Below are 10292 nucleotides of genomic sequence, written 5' to 3' on the forward strand. Positions count from 1 at the left end.
GTACGGGGTTACTTCATCATCTTGTTTTCTACACAAAAGTAGGAAAATCCAAGTACAAGTTAATGTCCTTGATTTACCATATGCAGTCCAGAATCCTCTGTACCACTTGTAAAACATTCACAAACACAACCAAACCTCTTTACCGTTTGCATGATTGACGTTACCGAATAAAATTTAAGAAAGATGCCGATTCATGATCCACGATACCATCTTGGGATCTCCGGCAATTCCTGCAAAATCTTCAAACACAGATTTAAAAAGATGCCGATTCATGCTCCACGCTTACCTGGGAGCTCCGGCAAGTCAGGTTTTTCTATTTGAAAAGTTTCACCCAAGCCTGACCAGCCTTGGGTGATTTCGAATTCTTGTTCAACAATGGTGGAAAATTTTTCTCATCCATTGTTAAACTAGAATTCTCGACCTTTACCTCAACACATGGCTCCTCTGGCTTTACCATTCCAGAATCATTGCCTGAATGTGGCTTGTCTGACTTTAATGAGTCAGATTCATCGCCGACATGTGGCTCCTTTGTTTTCGAAGAAACAAATTCATCGCCAGGAAGTGAAAACTTCACTTTCTTCTTCTTCTTATCCTCTTTAGTCCTCAGATTTGCATCTGACGAATTCGGTTTTCTTGACTTTGCATCCGAGGGAGTTGATTCATCAGAACTTATATTCTTTCCAACGGATGAACCCGAGGACAAAATCTTTTCGAGATATTCTCTTGCTTTCTTTCTCTTTTTCCTCAGTCGATCTTTCTGCCCCTGAGAAAGCTTCACTTTTGTTTCTTGAACTTTAGGTTCTTTGACCTTCTGTTCTCTGACGTTTTGGCCCGAAACTTTCAATTCTTTGGGCTTGACAACGACTGGTATCTTCTTTGCCATTTTCTGAGAATTAGCCCTCAATCTGTCATGCGATCTCTTTGGGCAATCTCTGGCAATGTGACCTTTGATATTGCAATTGTAGCACCTCCTGGTCTCATAACTCCAGTATTGGCAGTTAACAGCAATATGCCCCTGATATCCACAACTATAGCACACCCTGTTATCATACCAGTTACCACCTTTTTCACACCAAATGCTCAGATCATAGCATTGTCTGGCTTGGTGATATTCCTTCCTCAAATGTGCTGGTTTTGACGCTTTTGCACTGTGGTTTGTTCTGCACACAACAAATTTTGAATTTTCATTTTCAATTTTTTGTAATTTTTTCTTTTGATTGGATGATCGTACTGATGAGTTTTTTCTTTCATTTTTAAAGTTTTGATTCTGTTTTACAATCTTCTTCACAGGTTTTTGCTTAGAGCATTCACCTTTTTCAGTTGATTGCAGAACAGTTTTCTGAAATTTTTCTTTCAACTTTAAAAACAATTTTTGTTTTTCTTTCTTAACATTTTCATCATCAGACTCTGTCACAGACTCATCTGCTGAATAAAATTTCTCATTTTCCTCATCAGTTTTATCATCACAATCTTTGACTTTGACTTTGTCAAAGTTTGTAGCCTTTTCACTCATCGGAACTGAATTGATCGGTTTTGGACAAGGAATATTCAACTTGTCAGATTTAGTCGCAAAACTGATCAATTTCTTCTCAAGTTTATCTATCTTGGTCCTGGAATTCTTAGCTTCTTCCTCAAGCTGAGATATTCTCTCAAGATGAGACTTGATGGAATTGTCATTCTCAACCTTCAAACTTTCAAGAACAGACTTTTCATTTATCAAAATTTTGATCTGTTCCTGAAATTTTGATTCATTGGCTTTTAGATTCTTGTTTTCAAGCTTTATCCAGAAATCCTCATCTTTTGACGATTTCTTTTTGCTTTCAAGCTCTTTCACTAACTCTTTGATTCTCTTTTGAGCGCTTTCACCTTCTTTTTCAAGTTCGACAATCTTCTGAAGATGGGAATTTATCATCTTTTGTTTTTCAATGTTATTTTTACTAAACACATTTTTCCCATCTTCAAGAATTTTCACTTGCCCCTCAAATTCTTGATATTTCAAAGTCAAACTGTTAAAATCAATCAACAGTTTGTCATTTTCTGCTTTCAACTTCTCACAATCTTTTTCCAGAGAAAGAATCTGGTTTTCAGCAACGTGCTTCTCGTCTTTCAACTTTTTGACTTCAAATGCCAAACATTCTATGTCTCTCACAAGTTTGTCATTGTCAGTCTTAAAGTTATCGCATGTTGAGCACATCGTTTCATTCTTCACCGATTCTTCAGCTTTTGAAGTTTCTTCTTCCTTTGCTATCAATGTACCTGCACAAAACAATTTAACGAAATCAAAAGGATTTCCATTATTATCAATATAACAACCTCGTTTGAAATCGTATTTCAGCACATGTTTTGCCCTGATACATTTAGTAACCCTTTGGTGCATCTCTTCAATCACATCTGAACTTAGATCTAGCACATTATATTCCAAAACCTTGATCAAGTCTTTCTTTTTCTTTCTGGTTTCAAGTTCATGAGTTTGAAGTTTGCTGATGAATTGATTCAAAGGAAGTTTTGAAAAATTTGAGTCATCTCTTAAATTTTTCAAACATTCACTCCATTCAATCGGCAATGCATCTGCAAATTTCTCCAATTTCTCAGCAGTTGACGGATATATCTCATGATCTTTCAGATAATTCAGCAAAACACTATATCGGTCTTTAAGATCATCCAACGTTTCGTCTTTCAGACACACAAAATATTTAAACCTTTTTGCCCATCCATCTTTGCTCACTTTTCTATAACCCTCATCTGGATATCCGTGATGCCAATCATTAAATCTTTCGAAATAATAGTTCTCCTGTTCATCAAACACCTTTGCCATTTTTTTCAAAAACAAACCCGACAATCTTCAAATGGTGGCACCTCCAGTCCACTACACTAAACAATAATTGGGCCTTTATGCTATAATGGGCGGCTTGTAATTGGGCCACTCTTCTATTGGGCGGCAACTTTAAAAGACAATGACAACAATTTAATAGTGGGTCAATGTTTGGACAAAACAATTAATTGGGCGGTGACATTAAATGCATATGGGGCGGTGTATGTGAGATTGCCGACGTTACCGACCAACTAAAATTGTTTTAATTTGGTGTATTTGTGAGTGGGGCGGTGCACCTTTTTTTTTATATATATATATTTTTTAAAATGGCAAGGCACTAATCTGTTTACTATCTTGATTTACTCAATGGGCGGTACAAACATTAGTTTTAATGATCAGATGGACGGTGCAATAAAAGCGATTCACACTTTACACTTTTGAGCGGTTCAAGGATGTTCCTATGAGCGGTTCAAAGACGTCATTATGAGCGAGTCATGCATAATTTTCGATTCAGAGATTGTCTAATAAGCGGTCCACAATAATATCTATGAGCGGTTCAGGAACGGTGGGATCGCTTTTTCAACATCTTGTCAGTTCGCTTATATGGTCAGAATGACAAACCGCTTTTACGGCAACTTAATGGATCGCTTTTGTGGCAATGTATTTCGAGCGGTTCATGACATAATTTTCGAGCGGTTCCCGAAGTGACGTCAGCAAACACGAACCGCTTTTTAAGCAAAAATTCAATTTTAACCAAATTTAAGCCGAATTAAGGTCTGAAAATTTCCAGGTTTTGTTAAATCATGATTCCGCACACAATATGTAAATTTGAAGCAATTTTGACCGTAAAAAGTTGCGTTTTTCGAAAAAGAAAGGTGTAGAAGCAGAAAAAATGATGAAAACGAGCTGTATATGCGAGATCTCCTCCTCCTTGGCTCTGATACCAATTGTAGGATCGGACTTCGACCTAGATGAGTCGTTCGGAAGAGCTCAAATCCGTTTCAGCGGCGGAAACAAAGAAACGGACGTATACACAGCTTGTATCACACTTTAATCCTCTTGTATATTAATATTACAGCGTTTACAGTAAGAGGAAATACCGGCAGCACCTCGGTATCAATTCTGAACTCCGTTACAAATGAAATCAACAATGAACCTATTTATACTAGTTAGGAACCGCTCCAAATGACATGCCATAAAGGCGGTTCAACAACTATGCCGTAAAGGCGAACCAACATATGACATAAACGCGGTTCCACAACTTTCCGAATAGGCGGTTCCATCATGCAAGCCTTAAATGCGATCCACCACATGTTGCCTTCCATCTTTTTGTCTTATATAAAAACTTCTCATTGGACATTTGATAGGAAGCACCTCATTGGACCTTCATGTTGGTCCAATCAACATCAACTTGGCAACATGTTTTGTCATTTAGTGAATGCATATTTCTTGTGACTTTAGTCATTAAATCGGCCAATATCATTTATGTGAAATCATGACATCACTTGTGATGTCACTTGGGTGATGTCACTCATGATGTCATCCCCGATCAGATCCGCACCGAGACTGAGACTCGATATTAAGACGTAGTCGACAGATGACTGCACCAACAGTTATCTTGTCCGTTTCATTGATTCCGCCTTTGATTTGGATCTAAAACTCTTCTGAACGACTCATTCGGGTCATACAACGATCCTACAAGTGGTATCAGAGCACATGAGGAGGAGTTCTACCAAATTCAGCTTGATTTCATCAGATTTTCTTACTTCTACACCTTCTTTTCTAAATTGAACAAGATTTAACGGTCAAAATGGATTGAATTTCACATATATCATGCGAAACAGTGTTTTAACTAATCCTTGAAAGATTTGGACTAAAATTCAATCTAAATTTGATAAAAACTTGTAATTCCGCTTGAACAACAGATCGAACTTGCTGATGTCATCATAATTCCGTTTGAAATTGGATCTTAATTCCGCACGGAATTAGCTACATTGGGTTAATTTCGCTTGAACTTACATCTAATCTCGCTTGGAATCTAATTTCGTTTGAATCGTTTCAAACGAAATTATAATTTCGTTTCAAAAGGTCTAATTTCGTTTGAGTAAGAGTTAATTCCACGCGAAATTAGTATTTTCGTTTGAAAAGTTCTAATTCCGTGTGAAATATAATCTCGTTTGAAACTGTTATTCCGCACCAAAGTATTTCCGCACCAAAAAGTGATTTCGTTTGAAAGTGAACATTTTGCATCAAGATCATTTCACGTCAACCGAGTGTCAGTTTATTTCAAGGTGTTTGATATTGATTAAACTGATTGTGTTTGTTTGATTGTGATTAGGTAAGTCAAGAATTTCACATCATGGCTGAAGAGTTCTACAATACATTCTACAACACGTTTACATCCGAGTCTTCCGAAATCTCAACTGTCACACAAAAAACCATTACAAAAGCAATAAATGAGAACATTAAACATGATAACTTCTACGACACACATTCAAAACCACCAACTCTTGAAAGTATTGAAGACTATACATGGTGGAAAGAGCGTTTCATCAACTGGGCAAAAGCCTATGCACACGAGAGCTGGTTCTATATGGAGTTTGGATATGAAAGACCAAGAGATGATAAAGGAGAAGATCTTCCACTCAAGAAATTATCCAAAGAAGACAAATCCGAATTTGCAGCTGAACAAAGAATGATTGCCTTAATTCAATCATCCATCAGAAATGACATGTTTACTTTGTTACAACATGATGGATCTTCAAAATCTATTTGGGAAGCTTTACGGGTTAAGGCAGAGGGGGGTAAACAAATCAGGAAAAACAAAATTTCTTTATTAAAGAAAGAATTTGATTTGTTTGATAGTCTTAACGGTGAATCAGTTCGACAAATGATTGAACATTTTTGTCATCTAAAAATCGAACTGGAAAGATTTAAGATTGAAAAAACAAGAGAAGAAATAATTGACAAAATCATAGAAGTGTTACCACGAGCTGATCAGTGGCAAACGTTTGTGTTCATTTTGAAAAATGATGTTTTGTATGAAACAATTTCTCTTGATGCGTTAATTGAAAAGATTGAAACTCATGAGCTTGAATTACAGAAACAAAGCAAGATGAGCAGTTCTTCACATCAACAGAATGTTGGTTTGTATTACAAAGGTAATTTACCTTCAGTGAAAGCTGATAGTTCACCAAAGACAGCATTTAGTGGTGAAAGAACAAAAGAACCTCAGACAAGCTCACCAGGCTACATTCCGGGTTATCATTCATCTTCTTCAAAAGCTAGTTTTGAAGAAGCAGAGGAGATACTGTGCAATATTGCTCTTAAGTTCAAAAATTCTCCGGCTATGAGCATCGATGCAGCTAAACAACAAATGAGCTTTCTTGCATCAGTTCTGGAATCGTATGAAGGTCTAGTTGCAGGAAAAATTGGAAATTCCGAATTGACCAAAGAAGACTACGACCAGATTGATCCAGAAGAAATGGAGCTCATAGACATTCGATGGTGTTTAGCAAGTTGCATTCGCAGAGCTCAGAGATACATGGAGATTACCGGGAAGCAATCATTAGGTGGTCCGTCAACAAAGCTTGGATTCGACAAATCCGAAGTGACTTGCTTCAGATGTAAACAAAAAGGTCATTTCAAAAGAGAATGTAGAAATTCTGAAGTTGCTGAAACAGAGAAACCTTTCAATGATGATTATTATCGAAAGGCGATTTACCACCATAGCAGAGAAGAACCAAATATGATTGAAAATAATCCCAGAGAAAAATCAAGAGCACTTGTTGTATTCCATGATGATGAAGGATATGATTGGAGTCAGATTCTTCCAGAAGAAGATCGTTTGGAAAATATAGTTACAGCCCATGGCAGAAACACATTAAAAAGCAAACATTATGTTTTTATTGCTGAAATTCAAGAAGAAAACAAAGAAGAAAAAGGCACAACTGAAATCAAAGAGAAAACCAGAGAAGAAATTCTGAGCGAGAAAACATACCAAGAAAGAAGCATTGTTTTGAACAGAATGGATGAAATGCAAGAAGAGTATGAGAGTGCTGTCATCAATAAGAGATGGGATAAGAAGAGAGAGTGCTATGTCAACAGACAAGGTGAACCTGTCGTTCCTAAGAAAGATATAATTTTTGAAGATGTTCTTCTCATAATTCCTAAATCGGTCGAATGTTATACAAATGTATTAAAAGATGACACATATGCAAAAAGGCATGAAAAGGAAATAAGATATGCCATGACATCGTGTTTGAGGAAGAGGGATGAAGAGAGAATTAAAAAGAATGTTGAAGAAATGGTAAACAATCTGAAGAAAGCTGCTGAAGAGATTAAAGCTGAAGCTGTTGAAGTTGAGGTGAATGAAGAAGTTGAGAAAGCTGTTACTGAAGAATAGCAGGTTGTAGAAGATGAGAAGAAAATTGAAAGTTTGGCTGAGGTAAAGAATGAGATTTTGAAGGTTGCTAGTGATGCTGGTGATGAGGTTTGTGTTGAAGGAAAGCAGAAAGATGCTGATCAGACATAAGTTGCAGCAAACACCAAAGTGCCAATCACTGAGGTAAATTCTGATTCTGAAATCTTAAAAATGATTGAACAGTGCAAGAAATGCATGGAACCATGCAGTGCTTGTACTGAAAAAGATGAAAAGTTCAGAACAAGAAATCTTGAATTCACAAGAGTTGAAGAAGTTTTCAAAAATAAATGCAAAGAAATGTTAGAAAACGAAAAAGTTTTAAAAGAAAATAATGAAAAACTTTTAGAAAAATGTAAAAAATTAGAAAAAGAAAATGAAGTTTTGAAAGAAAATGAAGTTTTGAAAGAAAATGTTTTGAAAAAGACAGAAGAATGTGATCAAAAGGAAAATGTGTGTCAAGAAATGAAGAAAGAATATGATTTAATAAAATTGGCATATCACATTACAAAAGAGTTATATGAAAAAGTGAAGGGTGAAATGAAATTTGTTCAATCAAGATTGAATTACTGTTCTGAAACAACAAAGGAACTAAAACGAATGTATGAAATTAAACAAGATGTTGTAAATTCATATATTGAGGATGTTGCTAAGCTAAAACGTCAGATTGTTGAGTTAGAACAGGATAACAACAAATTTAAAAGTTACCTCGCGTCATCATATGTGCTTGAAAGAATTTTCAACATAAAACCGGATGGGAAAGATTCTGAGCAAAACAAGAAAGGTATTGGCTCAAAGTTTCATCAAGTTCCACCATCGGAAAAGTTTGCATTTTATGATGATGAAAAAGTCGAAAAAGCTTTCAACATGGTAGATCAATTGCCAGATAACATTGACGTAACCTATTCCAAATCTGATGATTCTAGTGATTCAGAGGTGGTAGGTAAGGTCGTTGAAAGTGTGTTGAAAGAAGAGTCGGTTGATACAGGTAATTCTGAATCACAGAATGAAAATGAAGGTAATTTTTCATGATGGATATCTGAAACCACAAAATCCGAGAAAAAATTGAATGATGATTCAAAAGGATTGGTGTATACCATGATTGGATCAGACAAATTATTCTTAGATGTTGTATTCCCGATTCAGAATGTGATTTCAGAAAAGATTGACAAAGTTTTCAAAATGGTTGAGATTGAAAAGTCTGAAATTTCAAAGTTTGCTGGAAAAGGTCACAAAACTTTTTATAACAAACCTGGTTTCAAGAAGATAAACATGAAAGCTTGGTTGGGTTATAAGAAGAAACAAAGTTGGAAAAGAAATGAAATGCCAAATTATCAGGCAAAAATGAATTTTGTTCATGGAACAACTTCAGAAAAAGAGAAAGAACTAAAATTTAGACGAAAGTCTAATGACGAGTTCTTAGCTCAAAAGAAAAAGCAACAACCACAGGTCAAAGATGTATCCAAGAGAACATGTTTCAAATGTGATCAAATTGGACATCTTGCACGCAAGTGTCCAAATCTGAAACCTGTTGATGTTGACAAAAAGAAGTCTGAAAATGTTGAGAAAAAAAAATCCGAGAATATGAAACAAAGGTCAACCAGATTTGATTCAAAACAAACTTGGAGGTATAATACAAACAAGTTTGCTTCTAATCAAACATGGAAATCAAACCCGAATAGGTTAGATTCAAGACAGACCTGGAACTCTCACACACCCAGATTTAGAACAACGCAAAGTTGGAAAACATCAGTTGATATGACAAAACCTCAACAGTTTTGGAAACCAAATGTTGTTGTTCAAAATCTAAATGCTCAAAAAGATTCACATTTTTATAAAAGAGGTGCTTCAAAAGGTCAAACTTGGTCAGTTAAGAAACCAATGATTTCAAAAGTTGATGAAAAAGTTGAAGTTAATATTGAAAAAGTCTTTGTTCAAAATGACAAAGATTTTCCGAAGTTAAATGATGCATATTGTGTCGAAATGCCTAAGGTTCAACAGACCTGGGCTAATTTGTTCAAGTAATTGAGTTTTTGTGCTTGTGCAGGTGCTCAAGAAAGTTGAAGATTGTAAGAATGGAAAACAGAGCAGCCTGGCACAACGAGAGGAGGAAAAGGCTGCTGAACCCTGGTTTGGTTAAACAGGGAGTTTGTGTGATTTCTATATATAAATAAACAATATTTCAAAACTCTAAAAATTTGAAAAATTTAAAAACCAAAAAATATGTTTTTATTTTGTCAAAAATTTGAAAAATCAAAAATATGTTTGTTTTTAAATTTTGTCAAAAATCCAAAAATTCAAAAATATGTTACTTGAATATGCCGAAACCCTCACTGTGGAACAAACATGATTAATTTCACAAGATTGAAAAACGGTTTTCAAACTGTAAAAGATCAATGTGTTGTAAATCATGGGGGTACATTATATTTTCTACAAATCAGTGCACGAACAACAGAAAATGGATGGCGAGACAAAGCTATCTACATCGGTTTGTCAAATTTTCTTTAAATGGTTTTGCATTTTAGGGGGAGTAAGAATATTTCAGAAAATACAAAAAAATTTGAAAATTTGAAAAAGCCAAAAACATGATAAAATTCGAAAAAGAGTTTTTGTGTAAAAAGAGGAAATGCTAGTACATCAGTAGACAATCATAGTACGCTAAAGCAATGGAATGTTTTAATGTGATAAACGGTCTCACTGATGATATGCTAGTAGATTTTTACACGCTTAGTAGATTGTTTTCAAGATATAAACCTAAATATCAATACTTACTTATCTCGTGGGGAACGTCTCTCGGATATATTGGTAACCCCTGAAATCTTGTTTGAAGGGCTTTCTATTTCTGACATACTAGGTCTTTGTGCATGGTGATATCTGGGGTATTATACCTAGACTTCTGATTTTGCGGGAGCAATAGCCTAGTCCTCGTATAATACTTTGCGAAAGCTTTAATCTTTAAAGCCAACCCTCTGCGAAAAATTGAGAAATATCGAAAGATATGTATCAATGGCAATTGAAGAAAAGATCCCCAAACGGGACACACCTGAAAGTCGAGCCGTC

Source organism: Helianthus annuus, chromosome 6 (assembly GCF_002127325.2).
Source record: "Helianthus annuus cultivar XRQ/B chromosome 6, HanXRQr2.0-SUNRISE, whole genome shotgun sequence".
NCBI lineage: Eukaryota > Viridiplantae > Streptophyta > Magnoliopsida > Asterales > Asteraceae > Helianthus > Helianthus annuus.